Source organism: Dipodomys ordii, unplaced genomic scaffold (genome assembly GCF_000151885.1).
Source record: "Dipodomys ordii isolate 6190 unplaced genomic scaffold, Dord_2.0 Scaffold28, whole genome shotgun sequence".
NCBI classification, from domain to species: Eukaryota; Metazoa; Chordata; class Mammalia; order Rodentia; family Heteromyidae; genus Dipodomys; species Dipodomys ordii.
The window spans coordinates 11,980,964-12,005,519 of record NW_012267244.1 but is presented as its reverse complement, the minus strand read 5'-3'; the positions used below and the strand labels follow the sequence as shown (position 1 = coordinate 12,005,519).

At 41.3% G+C, this 24,556-nt stretch overlaps 1 protein-coding gene across 1 annotated transcript in view; it reads left to right on the top strand.

Annotated features, from left to right (window-relative positions):
* The first annotated feature begins 6 nt into the window (after positions 1-6).
* Positions 7-24,556, top strand: part of Pde8b (phosphodiesterase 8B) — a 185,881-nt gene continuing 161,331 nt past the window's right edge. Inside the window, exon 1 of the mRNA XM_013015938.1 lies at positions 7-141. The gene's annotated coding sequence lies outside the window, so the exon portion shown is untranslated. The remainder of the gene's footprint in view (positions 142-24,556) is intronic.

Here is a 24,556-nt window from a genome sequence, read left to right as displayed (position 1 = left end):
GTCCGCAAGGCCCGGGCCGAGCTGGGCAGCGGCAGCAGCTCGGGCTCCGCAGCCCCCGCCGCGACCACCTGCAGGGGCCGAAGGCGCCACTGCTGCAGCAGCGCCGAGGCGGAAACCCAGACCAGCTACACCAGCGTGAAGGTAAAACCACCTGCGGGGGGCTGGGTGTGTGTGCGGAGGGGGGACGGGGGGGGGCGCTCCGCCCGGGCAGGCCTCGCGTGGGTCGGGGTGGGCTGCGGGGGGGGGACTCGGGAGGAGTTGAGTCGCAGTGACGCGGTGGGTTTTGGGGGACCCTGTTACTCGCTGAGGAGGAGTAGTTTACTTTTTTTTATTTGTGGGGGTGGTGGAGACCTGGGAAATGCGACCTGAGAAAGACCCTCAGAGGGGCTCAGGGGGTGGTCCGGTGGGGGTGGAGGCAGGTCGAACGAGGGGAAACAGTTTGTCTGGCCTGCTTCTCGGGGAGGGGAGGAAGGCTGTGGCCAGATTTATGTTGCAGGAGGGTGTGTGTGTGTGTGTGTGTGTGTGTGTGTGTGTGTGTGTGTGTCTATCATTGAGAGAAATGGGGGTGTGTTTTTTTTGGGGGGGTGTCTGCCTAGTAGGTAACTGGTGCAGACCCAGTACCAGAATCGCAAGCACCTGCTTGTATTCACATGCACTACCTGGGAAAGCCAGCCAGGCTGGATGGAGTCACACAACACAGGGACCCAGCGCTGGGATTTGTGAATGAACGGGTTCTGAGTAAGCTATAGGAAAGGACTGGAGGAAGAGGAACAGAGTAGAACCTGTTGTTTGTCACTGTAGTGTGCCCCTGGGTTGGCTGCGTCCTGGAGGTAATTGAGAGAACCCAGCCCAGCTACAAGGAGAGGACATGGTTTCCAGTTGCGGTGCAGCATCTGAAGATGGAGAGTCTGCACAGACATCGCATCTCTGGGGAGAGTGCAACGGGGAGGGAGTGGTTACAGCAGCCACTGGCCATGTCTTAATGATGATGAAAAGTTAATATTCCAATAGTGACCTTCTCCATTTTCTATCCAAGATGCTTTTCATTGTGTCAGTGTGGACACTGGCCTTTTTCTTTAGAGCAAGCAGAAGGACAATGTGTATCTTCCTGCACAGAGGCAACGATGTCCCCTATTTCCTGAGTCCCCACCCCACCTCTGTCCATCCTGGGGTTTGAACTCAGGACCTAGCCTTTGTCTCATATCTTTTCCCTCGGGGCTGGTGCTCTTTTACTTGAACCACAGCTCCACTTCTGACTTTTTTCCTGGTGAATTGGAGATAAGAGTCTCATGGACTTTCCTGCCTATCTGGCTTTGAACCTTGACCCTCAAATCTCAGCCTCCTGAGTAAGATTACATACATAAGTCACCTGCAGCTGATTTCTCCCTGATAATGCTGGATAGATGCAGCTTTTTACATGGTTCGGAACCATTCCACGATTCTTTGGCAAGACACAATTGTAGATTTAATAGTTAAAGGCGTGTTCACTGGCTGATCTAAAGAGAGGAGAGATTGGTCTTCATTGGATAAAGTCATCCCACAGTGAAGGAGGGAGGCGAAAGATAGCTTGCACTGACTTCAGTTTGAAAGAGCAAAAGCTTTATTTTTATTTTTAAAGAAATCAGTTTTTAAAAAGCAGCACCTGATCTTGAAATACAAAATTTAACCAATATTACTTAGAGTTTCAGTATTTCTCTGGCAATGATCAAAGCACCATTAGAAAAAAATATTATTGACTGAGCACCTACTTTTGCCAGCAATAAGTTTCTCTTTTTATTATTCAATGTTAACAGTGGGTAGTGTTAATATCTAAAGATTAGAGACCTGGCTTCATGACAGTATGGGCTATCATTTACACGGTTTTAACAGAGGCATGCGCTTAATACTAAGTTTACATATTTTCTTACCCCTCAACCTTCATCGCCAGCCAGTAGTTCATATAAAGTTAGCACCAAAAGCCATTTAAAGATATTAAAATGTTATATTTGGTGACATAATTAAATTGGGGTGTTCCCCATAGAGACTGTTCTGTTGGCTGGGATTGGTGATACATGCCTGTAGTCCTAGCTGCTCAGGAAGCAGAGGTAGGAGGATCTTGAGTTTGAGGCCAGCCAGCCAGCTAAAGTGAGCAAGACACAAAGCAAGGGAACTAGGAGCATGGCTTAAGTGTAGAGTGCTTGCCTAGTCAGGTCCTGGGTTCAGTCTCCAATACCACAAGACAACTCTTTTGCCTTATTGTTGAAAAGAAAGTTTGAAAACCAGGGCTGTATTTCAGAACAGTGACCACTCCGTGCTATTTCTCTTTGCTTGCTCAAGAGGCATCATCTATTTTTGCCTTTCGGATAGCAAAGACCTCATTTTAGTATCTGGCAACTCTAGCTACTCAGTGTTTGTTTAGTGAAAGAGAGTATAATGAGCTAACCCATTCTCTGGGTTTTAACACTTCCCTCAAGAGGCTACTTAAGAAACCAAATGGAGTAAAAACTGAAGCAAAAATGAATCCCAGTTATTAGTTGCTAGTATCAACTTGAATAAATCTCATTGCTACTTGGCTTAAGTGTTAAAAGGCTTGACCTGGGAAGGAATTTAACTCACTTTGCTTTAGCAACAAGATTCCCAAATAAGAGCTTAGTTCATTTCAACCCATTACCAGGAATGTTGGAAATAAAATGGCCACTTTAGGGATCCAATGCTAATTTGCATCCTATTGATCTCAAATACTATGAATTTGAAATTCAGTTTGAGACCAGAGTTATTTATACAGTTCACACAGAATTTTATCACAGAATTGCCCTAAAATATTTAAGAGTGTCCTTTTAGACATTCTGCCTCAGTGTTGTATTGCTTTTGGATGTCTTTTTTGGAGGGGGAGGGAGCAGGATTAGTACTGGCGTTTTAACTCAGGGCCTGAAGCTTCTTAGGAAGGCACTGTTCCACTTGAACCATGTCACCATCCTGTTTTTCTCAATGTTAATGTTTCTATCTTCTGTTCCTTTTTGTGAATAATTTTGTAAACATTTTCATTTCTTCTTGAATAAGAGTTTTTCTTTTGACCTCAGAGTTTGGGATAATTGCTAGCCATGTGACCCTCCACCCTTTCTAAAATGCTTAGGTGGAAAACAGTCTGCCATTTGTCCTGCTTGCAGGGCGGTGGGTTTCAATTGTCTTTCTTCCTTTCTGTGCATCAATTATAAGCAATATCCTCTTATCTACTAGGCCTCTAGTATTCCCCAGAGTGCAAACAAAAAATGAGCTTGATTTCTCTTTTTCTAGCAATAACTCATTTCATTAAGCTTTTAGAATGATGAAGCATTATGATGTCAAACATGATGTCAACAGGAACCTTCTTGAATACCTAATTGGCAAAAGATTGTAAACATTAATAATTCATAGGCAGTACAATGATATCACATAGGTTTCCATTTCTGGTAAGAAGTTAGATTTGTCTCCCAATTGCTGTAAAAATATGACTTCCTAGCAATTTTTGTCCTCCTTGCTTGCCTTTTTTAAAAATAGTACTCCAACAGGAGAATCTTGGAGGATGCTCTCTCCTGATACTGGGCCAATTTTGTAATTCTCGTTTAGAAATCCTCAGAGGTATATGCTTGAACCTCTCTCTGGGAGGAACCAGGGATTCTTACAAATCTTACACCAGCTGTTGCTGCTTGGAAGCACCCAGGACTAAGAAGCCAGTTGTAGAACTTGCAGCGGTCTCTGTGGGTGAACTCTCATGGATACAACACAGGAGACTGTTACCTTTGAAATGGCGCTGTGTGCTGGTAGCTGGCATCTCCAGCTCCCCTGTCCTTCCCCTCCCTCTCTGTGGCTCATTGATTCATGTAGCCAGTATGGCTGCCAGACTCCAGGGTAAAGACAAAGGTGTTCTGGGAATAGCCAAGAAGGAGGTTATATCTCTTACAGAAGGATGTGGCTAAATCAAGTATTTGTGACCCTCATAATTTCTGTTTCTAGATATTACTCTATAATCAGTAAGTGTAATTCTGAGTTGAGTTTATACAAAGGAAAAAATAGATATTTTTCAGTTCTTACATTAAGAAGTTTTATTTGAGGAAGGGGTGGGGAAAACTATTTTTTAAATAGTCATTTTGTTTTCTAAGTTAGTACTCTTGAACTAGAATCACCTGGCTGGAGGGCTTATTGAACTATGTTCTGGGCTCTGTTCCTAGACTTTCTAGGTCTTTTCTGGGACCTGAGTTTGAATCCATTTACTTTGATTAATTTTGGGGGGTTTTGCATTTGTCAGGCAGGTACTTTGAGCCACATGCCAAATCCTTCTGATAGAGTTATTTTTGTGACAGGGTCTTTGCCCAGGATGCCTGCACTGTGATTCTTCTGTTTGTACTTCCCTCTATGACTGGGATGATAGGTGTGTGCCACCATGTTCAGCTGTTTTTCTATTGAGGTGCAATGTCAGAAACTCTTTTGTCCTAGTTGGCCTGGAAACTTCCTGAATATCTGGGATGACAGGTGTATCAAAATTCTCAGTGTTGGAGAGATAGAGATCTCTTGAACTTTGTCTAGGATTACTTGTCTTGAAGTAAAATCCTCCTAATCTTGGCCTCCCAAGAAGCTAGGGTTACTATATGTGAGTCATCAGGCCTGGCCTAAAATTTGAGTTTTTAAAATTTTATTTTTTATTTATCCTGAATTGTTTTTTGTTGTTGGTAGTGGGGCTTGAACTCTGGGCCTAAGCTCTGTCCCTCAGCTCTTCAGCTGAAGGCTAGCACTTTACCACTTGAGCTACAGAGCCACTTCTGGTTTTCTGGTGGTTTATTGGAGATAAGAGTTTCACAGACTTTCCTGCCCGGGCTGGCTTTGAACTGTGATCCTCAGATCTCAGCCTCCTGAGTAGCTAGGATTACAGGCATGAGCCACTGGAGCCCAGCTACCTTGAATATGTTTATTATCTTTTTTTTTTGTTATTGTTGTTCATGGGGCTTGGGTACTGGTTTGGGCTTGGGCCTGGGTGCTGTCCCTGAGCACTTCAGCTCAAGGCGAGTGCTCTACCACTTGAGCCATAGTGCCACTTCCTATTTTTATTATCTTTAAGGAGTTGCCATTCAACTCAGCAGTTTATAAATACAGTGTTTCTTGATCAATGTCACCCCTTTCAAGATTCTTAAGTTTTTAATGCACTTCCAGGAGATGCTAGTATTCCTCATCTGGGGTCCACTGTTGGAGAACCACTGCCTTTAAATGAATTGAATTGTCTAGTTGATGAGCTAAATTAGGTATAGGCAGTCTCTGACAGAGACTGTAATACTATATTACCATCTCCATTCACAAAGTCAGACTCAGAGCCTCCATGGTTGGCTGGAAAATCTGCAGGGCAAGCACTTGACCACACAGTCTATTCAGGTTTCTTGAGGCTCAGTTGTTGACTGATCCTTTTGGATTTGCAAGAATTCTAGTGTGTTGCTCTCCCATTACAGTCCCTCACCCATCTGTGCTTTGGAGAGACCAGGTTATATACAAGGGGAAATTAAAAAGCACCGAAAGAGTAGAAAACAGCTGATGTCATCAGATTCAGGCAGATACTTGGTTTTCAGCTCTTAAGAATTCTTGTAGTCCTTTCACCATCGTTTTTAATTATAAAAGAGCTCAAGTGAGTCCCACAAGTGGCTTTAGTAAGCCCCAAGTTTACCTTCTGCCATTGCACATTTTATCATAGTACATACAACACACAAGTTAAAGTCACCGAGCATACTTGCTTAATTTTCACTGCTTTCTTTAACCACTTGATTTTCAATTTTTAAGGATAATCAGGTATTTCTTCCTTTTGACTGCTGAATAAAACCTCAAACCAGAAAGTAACAATGCAAGCATATAGCTTTCCAGAGGTAAGACAATTTCTACTGAAATCCTCCTCTTCCCCAGTGCCCTTCTGACCACCAGGCAGGGTTTGGGCTCCAGCAGGACAGGGCATATAAGTAGGGGTGGAGCAGATCTGTAACCCCAGAATAGCAATGGGTTAGGGCCAGGAAGCCAGGTAGGAAGGAGAGAATGAGCCCCATAGGACCAGAGTGAAAGATAAAGTCAGGAGTTTGAAAACCAGCAAAGTTGGGGAGAAGCAGGTGGAAGCCGTGGGGCCAAGTGGGCAAGTAAATTCAGATTTAGAAGGTCTATAAAAGTGACAGATACTGAACTTACTAATGAATAAAAACTGCTTTCTGTGCTTTGAGAAGTTCTCTATTTGGTATGTAGCGTTCAGAGCCACAGGAGGTGCCATTGGCCAATCAGAGGGCTATAGGTAACCGCTATCCCTAGATGGAGCCGAAATCACCAGCTATGACTTCCTTCCTCCCTGTCACACAGTATTGGGGCAGGAGACATACTATACATCCAAAAGTGTTCAAGTTGCAACTAATCTCAGAAATGGGTTATGTCAGCAGGTTGGCAGGATGAAGGAAGGCCAACACATGATGCTAGAAACTACGGTGCTGTTACCACCTTAGAAGGGTCATGGGCAGTGAATGGGTATAGGAAACGGGAAAACAAAATCTATATAACCGGGAAGCCCCCAGAAGCTGGAGCCTTGGTGTGCGGATAGGTAAGTGACTCTGCTGGTTGCTGTTAGTACAGCAGTTGACTGGGCAGGGAGGGATCCTAGAGGGAAAAACCTTTATTCCCTTTCTCTTCCTCTTAGGGATCTCCTGTCCCCTGCCCCTCCCCTTTGGCCAAATACATCTGAAAGCAAGAGGGAAAGGAACATATTGAGGAGGATTTCCGGAGTATAGGCAGGGGGAGGAACACATTCCATAGAATGCCTGTGAAAGCTGTTAAACGCAGTCCAAACATCATTATAGACACACAGAAAAATCTAGATGAGCAGTGATAATGGTTGTCTTATACTAACAGCACTAACAAATGGTCATCTAGGCTGGGCACTAGGGGTTCATACCTGTAATCCTAGCTATTCAGGAGGCTGAGACCTGGAGGACTGTGGTTCAAAGCCAGCCCAGGAGGAAAAGTCCTTGAGAGTCCATCTTCAATGAACCAAAAAAAAAGCCAGGCTGGAAGTATGGCTCAAGTGGTAGAGAACCAGCTGAGCAAAGCCAGCATAAGACCTGAGTTCAAACCCTGGTACTAGGGGAAAGAGCCACTTAACTCATTGTTTATATTTCCTCTTCAATGACCAATGATACAAAATATCCAGTGATCTTGGTTGGAGACATGTAAGTTGCTGTAAATGTACCACCTTCTTTGGTCTCTTCTGAGACCTGTTTTGATTCCTTTCTCGGTCCCATGCCTGCTGTCCTTGTCCCCACCTTCTATTCAAAGCCTAGAGCTTGTGTGGGGAGAGAAAGCAGTGTTGTCTACAAGTGAGTGGGGACTCAAACTCATCTGTGTTTTCCATTTTTTTCCCCAGTTTGTAGTTTCCTGCCTTTTTTTTTGGTACAGGACTTAGAACTCAGGTCCTCATGCATGCTAGCCAGTTTCTCACTGTTGAACCATAATTCTATCCCTAATTTATGCTGGCTATTTTTGAGATAGCTTCTGACTTCTTGCCTGGGCATGTGCCTGGATTGTGATTCACCTGTTTTAGGTTTCTTATTGCTGGGATAATAGGTATGTACCACTGCATCTAGCTTCTTTCCATTGAGTCTTGAGAACTTTTCTGCCTGAGTTTGTCTGGAACTTTGAACTTTCTGATTCCAGCTTCACGTGTATCTTAGGTTTACAGGTGCATCCCACTGTACCCAGCTATGGGTTGAGAAGAGATCTCATAAGTTTTTCTGACAGGGCTGGATTTAAACTGGGCTCTGCCTATTCTCAGCTTCCTGGGTAGTTAAGATTACCGGTGTGAGCCACTAGTGTCTGGTTGTACTGTCCTGCTCTTTCAGCTTTCTTTCCATGGGCTCAAAAAGTAAAATAAGGAAGAGTTTACTATGAATTTTACTATATGTTTATAGGTATGTATTTTAAGTAAGGAATATGCATATTTTAAACCCATTGAAATATATTAAAATATAGTCTGGATTTGATTTTTTCTTTTTTTCTTTTGGGGGTCGGAGGATTTAGCCTACAGTTTCCTATATACTAGTCAAGTACTCAACCACTGAGCTATATACCCCCATCTCACTGGTGTTTGTGTTTATTTGTTTGTTTATTTAAGTTTTTTGTTATTATAAAAGTGATGTACAGAGGGATTCCAGTGGCATAAGTCAGGTAAAGAGTACATTTTTGGGGGGACAAAGTCACCCCTTCCCTTGCTTTCTCCCAGTTTTCCCCTTCTATCCCACCCACTGGAGTTGTTTGTTCATTTTTTTACATAGTGGCTATTTTTGCCTTACAACAGAAGTCTCGTTAGTTATGGTGTTTTTATGGAAAATGCTTTTTCTTTAAAAAAAAATCAAGTGGTAGTATACATTGGTTTAGAGTTGATTACGGATGGCTCTTTCCCTGTTACTTTTCTTCAGTTGGCACATAAAATCCATCTTTGGGCTGAGAGCTTGCTCAGTGGTAGAGCACATGCCTTGTATGCCCAAGGTTGGTTCAGTCCTCAGCACTACAAAGGAAGAAAAAAGCCAGCTTTTGTTTAGGACTTTTGTGCATTATTCTTTACCATTCTTAACTCTGCCTTTGTAGGGGTAATCCATAGAAAAATAGTTCCTCAAGTGGAATTACCCTACTCTGCTGACAATTTGCTCTAAGAAGCTTGTGATTATTGTAATAAAAACCAGGAAACAATTTCACTTGTGGATAACCCATCAAGGAAAGAAAGATTATTTTGTGGTTATCTTGTTTCCTAGGTGATTCAAATTTTCACGTACCATTTGTTGATTTCATAAGGTAAATAATGTTCAGCTGTTTGCTGAGAATATATGTGATATATATATATATATGATATATATATACACTATGTATGCAATATATTGTATAAATATTATTTTACCTAATCTATTCTAAGGTAAAATATGTTATTTTTGTTTTGATAATGGGAACACTGAGGCTGCTAGCAGTGGAAAAAATTGTCCAAGGTAAGAGTGGAAATTGGAATGAAAGATTGTTCAACCCCAGCCCCAAAATTCTAACCTTTGAGCTTCACTGTCTCATACTACTTGATCCACCTCTTAGGCCTGTGGATACTCAGGCTCAAAGGCCCACAGGGTGATTGGTGTGGATTGCAGTTATTCATAGGAGAGAGTGTTATTAGGTGAAAAAGCGAAGTAGAAGGCTTTAGAAATACAGTTTCCAGCCAGGTGCCTAGTAATCCTAGCTACTAAGGATGCTGAGATTAAGGATTGCAGTTTGAAGCCAGCTGGGGCAAGAAAGTCTGTGAGACTCTTATCTCCAATAAATTACCAAAAATGCCAGAAGTGGAGTTATAGCTCAAGTGGTAGAGTGTTAGCCTTGAGCAAAAGAAGCTCAGGGATAGTGCCCAGGCCCTGAGTTAAAGCCTTAATGACCGGCAAAAAAAAAAAAGAAAGAAAGAAAAAAAAGAAGAAAAAATGTAGTCCCTTCCCCCCCCCACCCCAGTACCCACTGTGGCCTATTTTACTAGTGTGAACTGCAGTGTTGTTTTGAGGTGAATGGTCAATGTGTAATGTGTGCAAAATTTGAGACACTTTGATTCAACATGTCATTGTTTTCACTGAACATAACCCTTGGCATTTGATAAATGCTGTATTGTACAAAATACTAGCTGCTAATATCATTGTGGCTGCCATCATTACTATTAATTACTATTAAAATAATATTTAAGTTATTTAGGTATTTGTTTTTACCAGAAAGTGTATACCATATTTACAAATTGATGGATTTGGCCTGCAAAGACTGACTGGGTATACAGAGTTATGCTATCCAGAAGCTTTGAAAACCACTACCAAGGACATGAACTTGTGTGCTTCAATTAGATTTCTAAAGAAGAAGACGCAGAAGAATCTTATAAGGCCCCTGTTGGGGTTCCAGAATTTAAAGGTCAAGGCCTTCTTGTTATCTTGAGATGGTTCTTCTTTGTATAACTTTTTGTTATACGTCTGAACCTTGATCTGGACTTGTGCTTGGAGCCATTTTGCATGAGCTCTGCTGGTTTTGTCTTGCTGTGTCTCAGGGCTGTCCTCCACAGTATGCTGTTGGGAAGATGACACAGAGTAAATCCACAACTTAAACTTCTCTCAGATAGGTTCAGTGAATGGCGAGTCACAAAGGCAAGAGAATATTTGAATTCTGGGAATTTTTATAGGAAGACACATGAGAGACTTTGAAGCAACCTATCACACAGGGTAACAAATTTTGAAAAAGTGTGATTTTTGGTGTCAGAATCACAAATACCATTAAAGTTCAGCATCTAGAGGTGATGACCAGAGTTCAGGCTAGTTAGGGCTTTTGTCAATATCAAGGTTCCTGCTTAGGGAGTCTTAAGCTAGAGAAAAGGTTGGAGAGAAAAACAGATTGGTGGATTTGTTTGAGCCAGTGTCTCCCTTTGTAGCTCAGGTTGGTCTGGAACTCACTATGTAGCCAGCTCAGCTGTCCTTGAACTCCTGCTTCAGCCTCCAAGTTCTGCGGGGATTACAGGCATGGGCCTATGAATCTCTGTGTCTCACTCACTAAAGAGCAGGTTTATGAAGGCCAATGATGACCTCACCCACTAGTGGTCTTTAACTCACGTGACAGGCAGTGTTGTCTCTGAAACTGGGTGTGAGGGAATCAAAACCCTACAGTGTTCTGGGATGAGCTTTATTACAGCTAGATACTCACAAGAATGATGGCTAAATAAGAGAGAATAGAGCAAAAGATCTGCTTTGTCAGTGACTTCTGCAGGTACTGGTTTGATGTGCATGTGCCCCAGAGTCTGCCACATCCCCCTGCAGACATGGCATGCTTATCCCCTTGTTTGTTAAGATTTTCTAGTTAGGTCCAAACACCAGAATGTCTTTCTGTGTGTCAGAAGTGAGAACTTTGTTTCTTAAAATAAGTAAATAAATCAGGAAATGCTTTGATTAATAAAACAGACAACAAGCAGATTGTAAGATGTTCCTTCACCGCCCCTCACCCCCATTCCCCCATCCCACCAAATAAACCCCAGAAAACAAAAAAGCCAGATTGTAAGGCACCTAGCTGGAATTGGGAAAGTATTCTTGTATAGAAACAATGTTCTTTATATGTGGCATTTAGGTTTCTAGGTTAGTCCAAAAAGGTACATAACCCATTATGTAGCTGGAATGTATTTACAGTGTTAAAAATACTGCTGTGAGAGAAACATAAAATTGAATCAGAACTTGTTTCTTTCATGCATGTCCTTTGGGAGGAATGGGTTTAATTAGAGGGTAATGAAGCAGGTGAGGGAGAACTTGGGGAGTTCCTTCAGGGAGTGTTTGTCAGGGATTCGTTGTGGGAAGTGATACTGGGTGATCTTCAGAGACCAAAAGCTCAGGTGGTGTTATTAACCCCTATAGTGCTAGACAGGAGGCTGAGACTCTTATCTCCAATTAACCACCAGAAAACCAGAAGTAGAGCTGTGGCTCAAAATAGTAGAGTGCTAGCCTTGAACAAAAGAGCTCAGGGACAGAGCCCAGGCCCTGAGTTCAAGCTCCATGGCTAACAAAAAAAGAATACCTGCTGGGCTGAGGGCATGGCTTAAATAGCAGAGCATTTTCCTTGAATGCAGTGGGACTCTTGGGTATGCAGATGCATGTACATGTGTGAGTATTGAATCTGATTTTCAAGTGTGTCTTGATTTGCTTGCTCTACCACTTAAGCTCTACTACTCTCCCACTTAAGCTACACCCCTAGCCCATGTTTTGTTGGGTATTTTGGACATGGGATGCCTTGGACTTTTCTGTGTAGGCTGATTTCAAATTTATCCTCCAGATCTCAGCCTCCTGAGGAGCTAGGATTAGAGGCATGAGCCTCTTAATGGCATGAGCCATTGGTGCTAAATGCTTCCTATAATTTTTCTAGCTACATATAGTCAACATGAGATGATGGAAAGATACTTGCTGCCCTTTGCTTGAGTTTCAGCCTTGCCCTACTTAAACTTTATGACTTTGGAAAATCTGAGTAACTCCTTATAAGTGGGAATAATACATTGCCCAAACAATGTACAACTCCTAGAAGGATGAAGAAGTAGCACCCACATCAAGAAACTGTAAATACCCCAAGCTGGAACTCACAGCCCATACCCATGCCAAACAGCTGCGGCCATCACTCTGCAGGCCACTGTTTCCTCTTCCTTTCTTTCTCCCACAGGTACAACTCCTGTACACCTTATAGACTCTCTGAGGTGTGTGTGTGTGTGTGTGTGTGTGTGTGGTTTCTGTCTTACATAGGCACTACTGTCAGTTTTGCGGGGGGGGGAGATGTGAAAATGAATCCAACAATTCTTTCAGAAGTTTTCATTGTTTATGAAATATTGCCATGGGAAGGCAGCATGTTGGCTGAATGTTGGCTGGTGGTAGGAGTTAGAAGGTAGGAATCGAGTTCTTGAGATGAAGTCCTCCTATTGGGGAGCAGGAAGAACTGTAAACCTGAGGGTTAAGTCACCAAAGAGCAGTCAACTGCATCATCACTGATACTATCATGTTTACAGGCCAGAAGCAGGATTAAGGTCCAGCTTTCTAAGCCCAGAACTCACAGGTGCCAGATTCAGATAGAATCCAAGAGAATTGACTAAGAACTGACATGAAGTCTGGTGGAGCTGACATCTGGGAATACCCTGGGTAATGTGGTTTATAGGCTTCCAGGTATGGCTGCCTTGGGCTGAACCTCTAGAATAGCACTAGTCAACAGAATTGCAATGGGAGCCACAGATGGAATCCTCCCCTGTAGAGTTCAAATGTTCTATTAGTCCCATTTTTAAATTTTAATTGTAATTTTTTTCAGAGCTGAGGACTGAACTCAGGACTTTGCATTTGCCAGGCAAGTGCTCTTCCACTGAGCTAAATCCCCACCCCCTAGTCCTATTTTAAAAGAATTAAGAAGAAATAGGCAGAATAAAATTTAATAAGTAGTTACTTAACCAATATATTAAGAATATTATCATTTTAACCTATATGGAATATAAAAATTTAATGAGATAGTTTATATTCAGTTTTGGAACTAAATCTGGAATATATTTCATAATTACAGTACATCTCAATATGCACTAGTTGTATTTTAAGTGTATAATGGCCACATAAGTAGCTGCCATAATGGAATGGGAAACTTTACATCAAGGTTATAAATCAAGCTAATGTAATTTGACATTGGAGCTTGGCAAGGAGTTGAATTGGTTATTTATCTCTTAGTTTGGTTCGCCTACCCACAATCTTCACTAATCTACCCTGATTTTTATGGGATTAGAATTCTACAAACTGCATCTTCCTGGCTCCTTGACCCAGTGGTCACCTTGCAGATTCTACAAGGAGTCACTGGCAAGAAATTGACTGTGGAAGAAAGACAGGAAGAGGAAACAGCAGCACTTGCCCAGTGGCCGGCAGAGTGATGGCTGCAGCTGTTTGGCATGGGTATGGGCTGTGAGTTCCAGCTTGGGGTATTTACAGTTTCTTGACCTGGATGCTACTGCTTCATCCTTCTAGTTTCTCCAGCTCTGCCTCCATGTTTGTTTTGCTCTTGTGCACCTTCCAGTGCTGTCTCAAACCGTTTTTTTTTTTTTTAATGCTGATATCCCATGCTGAAAGTAAATGAAGTGATTTCTGCTTTTCTTATAAACACTTGGGACTTGAAGTCAGAGAAAATGAGGTTATAATCTCATGTGGACCACATACTCCGTTCTGTGACTTCCTATAATTTTCATTTTTATTTAAAATTATCTTTGAGTAGTTGTACAGAAAGTTGTTACTTTTATGGCAACTCTTAAGGAGTTGTCAGTCAACAAAGTAATTAATACAATTCATCTTGATCAACAGACAATAGTAGAAGCACTGAGTTCATAGATTTGCTGGCAGTAGTGTGTCATTATTAGCTTTGTCATTTGTTATAGAAAAACAATATATAGATTTGTTTTCAACATTCATCATTTAATATTTTTATTATTAAAAAATTTCAAATATATAAAGAGGATGAGAGAAAGGTATTCTGACATTTCAGGTATATACCACCTAGTTTCACCAGTTTTCAAATGGCACCTACTCTTTTTATTGATGACACCCACTCTCCCCCTACACCTGGATTATTTTAAAGCAAATCTAAAACATCCTATTATTTCAGCTGTAACTATTTCAGCATGTAACTCTGAAAGACAAGGTATATTAGAAAGCTTAACTCTAATACTATTAGCATATCACCAAATTAAAATAATTCTTTACTATTATCAAATACCAAGACATTGCTCAAATTTTCCTATCACCTCCATGTTTTCATTTACATTTTTTGTTTGAAATCATTTTTAGAATAAGATCCACCCATTGCAAGTAGTTGAGATGATTCTTGGACTTAAACTGCAAGTCCTCCTCTCTTTCTGTCTCTCCCTTACAGTTTATTTGTTGAAGAAAGTGGGTCATCTGTCCTGCAGAGTTTCCCACAGTCTGGATTTTGTTGATTACATTCCTGTGGGGCCATTGACCACATTCTCCTGGTTCTGTTTTCCCTGCATATTGGTAGTTAAAGGCTTGCTGGGACTGGAGTTTACTTCTTTACTTAATAGGCAGTGTTGTATACCTCCATCAGGAGGCACAAAACACCTACTGTCTTTCTGTGATGCTAGCCGCCATTGCAGAATGTTGCCTAAATCCATGAGATCCTTCAGGGTGGCAAAGAACATCTTTCTTTCCACATTCTTCTGGAGTGATTTTATAAAGAGAAACCTCCCTTCCTATTTGGTTATCCTCAGATACAGCTCATTTGGGAAAGACTGAGAAATGCTTGCCTCATTGTCTCTGTCTGCTTATCAGTTTGCAAAACAAGTTAATCTATGGTATTTTTCAAAGTCAACCCTTGAAATATTGTCTGTATTGTTCTGAGTTTATCAGTTTATAAACACTAGATATGTCCACGTTCATCGCAGTCACTGTCCTTACTGATGTTTGGTTATCCTGCCCATGTTGTCTTGTGGGTTCTTTTCATCTTGCTGCAGTAATGTTCAGTAGAATTCTTGTTCTTTTTTGTTTGACAGGATGTTCCAGGTTCATCATGTTCATTCTCTGTCCTTGATCTAGAATCAGCCCTTTCTCCTGGGATCCTAATTCTTGCTATTGTAAAATGATATTTAGAGGCTTGATCTAGGCAGCGTGGTGCTTGCTGTTCATGAATTGTTCATTTCTGAACTTTTAAAGTAGACATAGCCAGGGAATAAACACTTGTTTTTGTTATTTGTTTTTGGTGATGAGTGCAGGGCTTTGCAGAAACCCTATCACTTGATCTACTCTGCCAGACCCTTTTTGAATTGGTTATTTTTGATAACCAATTAAAAAATAATAATAAATTGGTTATTTTAGATAGAGTTTGTGCCTAGGCAGACCTGGACCATGCTCCTCCTATTTGTATACTTCCCTTTGTCACCTGATGACAGGTGTGTGCCATTGCACACGGCCATTGGTTGAGAGAGAAACTTGTGAACTATTTTTTCTCCAATCTTGATTCAAACAGCAAGACCCCAGACTCTGCTTTACAAGTGGCTAGGATTATAGGCCAGCTCCACTGTATCCAGAAATAAATACGTAAATTTCACTTTTCTTTTTTTGTCAGTCGTAGGGCCTGAACTCTGGGCCTGGGCGCTGTCCCTCAGCTCTTCAGCTCAAGGCTAGTGCTCTACCACTTGAGTCACAGCGCCACTTCTGGCTTTTTCTGCTTATGTGGTGCTGAGGGCCTCATGCATGTGAGGCAAGCACTCTACCAATGAGCCACCTTCACCAGCCCCAATACTTAAATTTTAAGGATAAAAATATATCATGCCAGGTGCTGGTGGCTCATGCCTGTAATCCTAGCTACTCAGGAGGCTGAGATCTGAGGATCACAGTTCAAAGCCAGCCTGGGCAGGAAAGACCATGAGATTCCTATCTCCAATAAACCACCAGAAAACCAGAAGTGGTGCTGTGTCTCAAGTGGTAGAGCGCTCGCCTTGAGCTGAAGAGCTGAGGGACAGCGCATAGGCCCAGAGTTCAAGCCCCATGACTGACCAAAAAAACCCCAAACTATCTATCTATCTATCTATCTATCTATCTATCTATCTATCTATCTATCTATCTATCTATCTATCTATCTATCTATCTATCTACCTACCTACCTATCTACCTATCTATCATTACTTTAAACTTCCAATTTAGATTTAAGGTAGCAAGTCTTTAACTTCATCAGTATTCCTTTTCTTTTTTCTGCTGCCCATGACATAACTCCTGGTTGAGAGCAGCATCACAATCACTCATCATGTGTTCTGTCCTCTAAAGCATACATGTACACACGTGTCTCAGCACACATGATCAACACACGTTTATGAGCTCTGTGGTAACTAAGAGTCATTTAGTTTTCTCCACTGATTGTTGGTGATAGAGTTAAGTCTCACTTGGGATGAACAAATTGTGATGCTTTAAGTGATATACTCAGTCCCTTTTTTTTTTTTGAGGGGGGTCCGGTCATGGGGCCTGAATTCTGGGTCTGGGCGCTGTCCCTCAGCTCTTCAGCTCAAGGCTAGCTCTCTATCACTTGAGCCACAGCGCCACTTCCGGCTTTTTTCTTTTTTCTTTTTGCTTATGTGGTGCTGAGGAATCGAACCCAGGGCCTCATGCATGCAAGGCAAGCGCTCTACCACTCAGCCACCTTCCTAGCCCCTACTCAGTCCCTTTTGTGTAGCTGTTCTGCTTTTAGTAGAACAGTTATTGCTTAATGCATGACAATTAGATTTGTTTCTCTCATTCTAATTTTGGCTACTTTTAATATTACAAATATTATTTACATGTTTCCTAAAACATGTATGTCTCATTGAGGGAAGTTTAAGTTTTATCCTTATTTTACATTAAATGCCCTCTATCCTATAGGCAACTTAAAACATTTTTTGTTCCCCCACGAAATAACCCCTGTTTTCAGTTGGTATAATTTGTGGAGGGGAAGGGAAAAACAAATTGTTTAAATAGGGATACAGGTGGAGCCATTGCCACAATGAGAAGTACAAGTTGTTATGTCGAAAAATGAACTTTACAACTTTGGCGGGGGTGGGGTGGGGGGAGGAGGGAATGGGAAGAGTTGGGAAGGGGAAACAAAGGAGGAGGCAACAATGCTTGATAAGAAATGTACTCATTACCTTGCCCATGTAATTGTAACCCCTCTGTACGGTATTTTCCCAATAGTAAAAAAACCCAACATTTTTTGTTGTTACTTGGTCTTGAACTCAGGACCCTTTGAAGATGGAGTTTCACAGCTTTTTTTTTTCTCTCAACTTTCAGATCTTCGCCTCCTGAATAGCTAGGATTATAGCTGTGACATACTGGTACCTGGTTTTATTTAACATTTCTATGGGTTTTATACTGTTGTTTTAGCACACACTTATTTTTATATCTTCTGTGTGTTAGCTGCACAGAAGTGTACCCATTTTCTTTTCTGCATTTTCCTCAATAATATGTTGTGGAAATCACTGCCTTTCATAAAAATGTTCTACATTTCTTTATAGCTGTGTCATATAGATTATATGGGTATACTATGGCTTATTCAACCAGTCCCTATTGATGTTTTTAGGATTATTTCATAAATTGGTAAAACATTTTCCAGGAAGGACATATTTGCCTATTCAGAGTAATAACTTTTTTATGGGATTCATTGGTTCTCTATGAAATGTAAACTAGCAATACAGTTTTAATTCAAGCTCAAGTTTAAAATCTTCAGCAGAGGATCTCTGTGAGTCAAATCTACTCTTGTCTGCTTTTCACCCAGCTCCAGTTTGGTTTTCATGGAGCTGGGAGAGCTCTGAGATGAACTTTCTAGAACAAAGTGTTCTTTCAGTTGCAAACATGTTGGGTTTCTTCTTCCTTATCAGGGTAGCAAAGTGGCTTGGCTCTTCACATGCCTTAGGGTTCCATGCATTTACCCAGCATGGAGTACCATGGGGCTCAGCACCCCTGCCCACTTCAAAGAACTTCCTGAGCCTTCATGAGAACATAGAGCAAAACTGACACCTTATTGTGGGGTTGGTCATCAAGAACTAAAATCATATTTTTCTTGCATGTTAGGAACCTAACACATGGAGACACATGGATGCATATATTTTAATGTTCGTTTTTGTTTGAACCCAGGGCTTCACGTTTTCTAGACAGGCCCTCTACCACTTGTGTCACACTTGAAGCCCTTTTCATGGTTATTTTTGAAATAGGATCTTTTTGCTCAGGTTTGGCCTAGACTGTGAGACTGTTATACTAACCTTGATAGTTGGGATGAGACGCTTATGCCATTACACCCAGCTATTGGTTGAAATGGGATATCACAAAGGTTTTTTGTTTGTTTGTTTTTGCCTGTGTTGGCCTCAAACCATGATCCTCCCTATCTCTGCCTCCAAAGTAACTAGCATTATAGGCATGAGCCAGCAATGGCTAGCTAGATGTATATTCTTGAAAACTGAGATTGGAAAACCCAATTCTGTCTCTGTCTCTGATGAATCTAAGATGATACTTTCCCCAATGTTATCGCTTAATAACATATTAAGTAATATGCTATTATTTAACATCAATAGTATTAATGTTAAATGTTATTGGTTAGCAGTTCTCATTCTTTTCCCATATATAAATGTATCAAATTTTACCACCTAGCAATGTTCAAGGTGGTTTCTTGGCTCACAAGTATTGTATATGATTGAGCGAGACACTGAGATAAATTGAATATCAGGCACCATCATTAGACTTAGGAATGTAATGATGAATAAGATAATCTCTTCCCAAAGGAAGTTTATGTTCTCCTTGGAATGCAGGGTGACATGAAAACACATATTCGTCTATGCTGTATACTATGCTTAGATGCTTAGCATACACGTTTAGTATTCATTTCTATAGATGAGCAAGAGAAATCCTACAGTAAGTCCAATCTTACCTAGAAGACAGGATTCCACAAGGATCAGAATTCTAGTAGATGGGTGTTACTAGGGCTGTGGTAGAGTCTACCAGCCATAGGTATTTACTGTGGGCTTGTAATGTCTTCAAGATGTAGTGTTGAAGCAAGAGGAGAAAGGAAGGACATCTAACCCAGTGTGGCATGGAACTGGCTTCTAAGTGAATTATTTACATTTCTAAGCATATCCTGGTATGGAGATGGTATTGGGGAAAGGAGAGAAGGATTGGTTCCATGCAGAGGGAACATGAGCAGTGTAGATGAGGTAAAATCTGGTAGCCTGCTAGAGCACTAGTACTGTCTCTGGAACCATATGTACCCATGTTCAGTGGAGGACATGTGGAAAAAGTCAGAAATGACAAAATGAAAGGTAAGGGCAAGACTTTGAGGTTTCTCATTCGCTAGCCTAAAGAATGAGGAGTTATCAAGGGGACACATAGGCAATTTTAAGAGTTGTGATTTCATTGGAGTAGAAGATTAATGTTAGCAACTTTTATAACAGTTCAGATGCCTGGTGACAAGGGCCTGTATTAAAGCTGTGGCTGTAGAAAGGAGAGAATACATTTTTATTTTTTAAGTTAAGAAGTTATTTGATGTTTAGACAGGGTGAAGTGGGAGATAACGTAGTCCAGAATGCCATCTAATTTGGTTTAGGTTTTATTTTCTGTGTGTGCTGGCTTGGGGGCTTGAACTCAGGGTCTGTGCACAGAGCTCAAGGATAGCACTTTACCACTTGAACCACAGCTGCACTTCTGGCTTTTTGATGGTTATTTGAAGATAATCATCTCATATCCATTCCTGTATGTGCTGGCTTTGAACTGCAGTCTTCAGATCTCAGCCTCCCGAGTAGCTAGGATTATAGGCATCAACCACTAGTGCTGGGCTTTTGGTTTAGTTTTGGCAGTGTGGTTTTATTGGGGGCCAGGAGAAAGAGGAGATGGAAGGAAAGAAAAGCATGAAAGGGAGAGGTCTTGGTTTATGTAAGTTTGTAAATCAAGTCACTGACTACAGGAGAGAATAACTCAACTTTTTTTAAAAAATTTTTACAGTACTCATGTTCTCAATTTAATCAATGAAACTATGTAAATTTACTTTCTAGTTAAACCATATGTTCCCCTGGTAGGAGTTAGAGTCAAATTCCATTTTTTTTTCAAATTCATTTTTTGCAAGCATTTCAATAAAAGAAATTCAGTATCAGATTTTAGTAAAGCCAGGCCAAAGGTAGAGATCTCCAATCTACCAGTCTTGTTTAATACTCAGAATATCATCACCTGCCATTTGCATGCAAGTAATACCACTTGCTAGATAGAAAGTGTCATGTAGCTGACTTTTTCTTGAAAATAGAGATATAACTCCCAAAACATGAGCTATAAAGCATACGGTTCTGGGATTTGGTGTACAGATAGATGTGCTTCAATTTACAATGGGGCCATACTCCAACAATGACATCATAAGCTGAAAATCTCATTATGTTGTATCACTAATGTGTCTCACCTACTATACATCATCATTTAGCTTAGCCTACTTACATATGCTCAGAGCACTGACATTAGCTTTAGAATTGGCAAAACCATCTAATACAAAGCCTATTTTATAATGAAGGGTTAGATATCTCATGTGCACACACAGATGAACATTTTATAGGAATGATGGGATATAAAAACATAGAATACTGAAGTCCTTTGGCAAGTCTGTGTGCTACAGACTGTCTGTTTGTTTCTGTTGTGGTTCTGGATAGCTGCTGAGGCCTGGGAAGAAAATTTGCTGTGTTATAGCCCAGGAAACAGCATCTAAAACTCCATTTCTGTTGAATGTATATTGTTTTACACAGTAAGGCTGAAGACCTTATAATGGTCAAACCATTATAACTTAGGGATAATCTGTAGTCACTGAATCCAGTTCTAGAATATTTATTTTCTTTTTTATCTTCATGGTAGTGGGGTTTCAACTCAGGACTTTGTGCTTGTTTGGTAGATGTTCTGCCACTTGAGCCACATTTCTTTTCTTCTTTCTTTCTTTCTTTTTTTTTTTTTTTGTTTGGGTCCGGTTGTAGGGCCTGAACTCTGGGCCTGGGCGCTGTCTCTTAGCTCTTCAGCTCAAGGCTAGTGCTCTACCACTTGAGCCACAGCGCCACTTCCGGCTTTTTTTTTTGCTTATGTGGTGCTGAGGAATCGAACCCAGGGCCTCATGCATGCAAGGCAAGTGCTCTACCACTGAGCCACCTTCCCAGCCCCTTGAGCCACATTTCTATCTCTTTTGCTCTGCTTATTGTGTGTGTGTGTGTGTGTGTGCGCGCGCGCGTGCACACACACGTGTGTATGTATGCATACATTCATGTGCGAGTCCTGGGGCCTGAACTCAGGGCCTGTCCCTGTCCCTGAGATCCTTTGCTCAAGGCTAGTGCTCTACCACTTGAGCCGCAGCTCTACTTCTGGCTTTTTTGGAGTAGTTTTTATTGGAGATTAGAATCTCACAGGCTTACCTGCCTAGACTGGCTCTGAATGATGATCCTCAGATCTCATCCTCTTGGGTAGCTAGGATTACATATGATAGCCACCAGTGCCTGGCTGCTTGGGTTATTTTTGAGAGAAGTGCTCACTTTTCCTCTGGCCAGCCTGGACCATGACCCTTACATATACTTCCCAGGTAGCTGGGATGACAAATGTGAAGCATTAGCCCAGCTTTTTCTGTGGAGATTCCAGTCTTAAACATTTTTGCCTGCACTGACTTAGTTCTGTAAGCCTCCCATACGGGTGGGATGACAGGTGTCCACCACCATACTCAGCTACTGGTTGAGATAGATTCTTACACACATTTTGTCTGAGGTGGCCTTGAACTACAATCTCCCTGATCTCAGCCTCCTGAGTAGCTAGGGTTATAGATATGAGCCACAGGTTCCTGCCCTTAATTCTATAGAGTTTTAATGTTCCCTTAAAAGCAACCTTGTACTTATTAGCTGTTAGAGAATAGCCTTCTCTAGCGACTATGGGCAACTACAGATTCATTGTCTGCCTCTGTTGATTCGCTTATTCTGGAATTTCATATGGGTGTACCCACACAGCATATAGTGCTTTGTGTCTGCTTCCCCTCCCCCCCCACTTATCATCTTTTCAATTTTGGTTCATCCATGTTGGACTCAGAATTGCATTCCTCTTTCCTCTTTACTGAGTGTATATCCTTTGTACGAATCTCCTCTTTTGTTTATTCCTTCACCCATTAGTGGTCATGCTCATCATTTCCATAGTTTTTGGCTATTATGTGATTTGATGTGCATTTCCCTGATGGCTGATTTAGGGTATTTGAATGAGATACTGTAAGTGGATTTGAACCTCAATTTGCTGTTAGATTCAGGAGGTCTTCAGGATAACTGTATTGGTATTCCTTATGAGTCTTATTTACACTACAGCTTTTTAGCTCAGGAAGGAAGTTCCAAAGGCTTCATAGAGATATCTGCCTTGTAGAACTATGTCAGAGAGTTCTGGAATCACAATACCATGGGGCCTTCCAATCTCTGCATTTTTCAAAAGTGCATGGTCAATGTGCATACAGAGTCAAGAGTTGAGACTGACTCCCTTCTAGGAGAAGCAGTTCTCAGGACTTTGAGGGAAGCAAGAGACTTATTTTCAAGAAGTACCTTTAGTTGCCACCCACAGCAGGCGCCACTGAGTACATAGAGCCGAGATGGTGGTTGCCATTTGTACAAGTTACCTTTCTTTCTACAACTAAAGTTCAGATTTGGTTTGCAAGTGAAACAGTAATCCTTATGCATCATTACTGAAGGCACTACAGTTGAATGTACTGGTTTGGATGCATTGAGTCACACAGAGTTGGTTCTTGATATTTGTCTTTGTAATGCAGAGGGAATAGTAAGATAATTCCTAAATAAATAACCCGTGCCAAATTCATGTAAAACTGCTTTGGAATACAACTGGTATGGAGGCAGATGTAGCTGACTGTGTGGAAAGTGGCAATATAGCAAAGGAAACAAGCCAGGCTACAAGGACTCAATTAAAAAAGAATTAGGGAAAGCCTATGAGAATATCTCCTTTCCACATTTCAAGTCTTTCTACTTTTCTTGGTTGAATTAAATACTATTCCTTTTTTGCCTGACACAATTTTTGAAGGAAATATTTTGCTCTTCTGAAGGCTTTCCTTTGGTTACAGTAGAAAGAATAGGGTTTAGGCTTACCAGGAGGGAATTTCAAATCGCTTTCTCCCACCCTCCCCCTTTTCTATGATAAGTAGAGAAAGCAGGAAAGGCAATATGGTAAGTGTCACAAAGGAGCTATGTAACAAAAGGTTTTGCTACATGTTAATTCAGAACTGATTGCAGCTGTCAAAGTTGCATCATTTTTTTTTGTTCCTTATCCTAGGGGAAACAATTTACTGAGTAGGTTCTCATGAAGAGACTTCAGGTGTACATTCTACTCACAGAGCGGTGAGCAGAGGAAAAGGGAAGGCTAGGAACAACAAGATGCCTAGTCTTATTAGTGGATGAAGCCCTCAAAGCCCTATTGGCTGAAGAGCCTCTGGCAGGAGCTGTTCTCATGAAGTCACAAGATATTGCCACCACAAAGCACCAGAATAGGAAAAAATTACCTGACCTCTGTCTTCTCCAGTGTCTCTTCAGTGCTCCTACTGGCTGTACCAATGCACCAATAGGAGGCCAGCCATCAGGCTGCCAGGGTCATCACCCACGCCCCCAACTAGGATATGGTGACTTGCTATTGGAGACTAACTTGCACAAAAGTCAACTTTTCAGGGATCACGCTCTTTTTTGTGGTGTTAATTTTAGAAAGTGTTATTTTGAGAAAATATTGCAAGGTTAAAACTCATTTCTTTTTTTTAAAAAATTCACTATATTTAATGTTTATGAGAAATTTCTCATCTGGTAGGTGGTAAACTTTGTTATGAAGTATCTTAAACCCTGTACTTTTTTGTTTGTTTTGTTCCCAGTACTGGGATTTGAACTCAGGCCCTCATACTCTTGCTAAGCTCTTTTGCTAAAGGCTGGAGCTCTACCATGTGAGCCATACCTCTACTTCAGGAATTGGCTGGTTAGTTGGAAAGAATAGTCTCATAGACTTTCTTGTCTGAGCTGACTTCAAACCATAATCCTCAAAAGTCTCAGCATTCTGAGTAAGTAGGATTATAGGCATGAGCACTATTGTACTCTGATAGATCTGAAACAGAGCTAGATTGTCTTTCAGATGGGCAGAGATAGATGCTTTTTTAAATTCTTCCTTTCTGGATGGATACTTAAATACTTATAGACTATTCAGCCGTGGCCACTTGTCTTCCAGTTAGTCAAAGTGGATGTAGTTTGTCTCCTGCAACTTGCAGCTAAGGAGAAGACACAGTGTCAGAGGCATCGACTGTAACACGTCTCCTCACAGGCAGCACTGGGAATTATTTTGCTCCCCATTTGAATGAAACGTACCAACTTGAAGTGTTTGTGCTAACCGAGTGACCTGTTTTTGTCTGTGCCATGTGCGTTCTCTTCTAGGTCTGAGATAAAGGCTCCGTGCCTCTGGATCCCTATGGGGTTGCTAGGAAATGATTTTCAAAG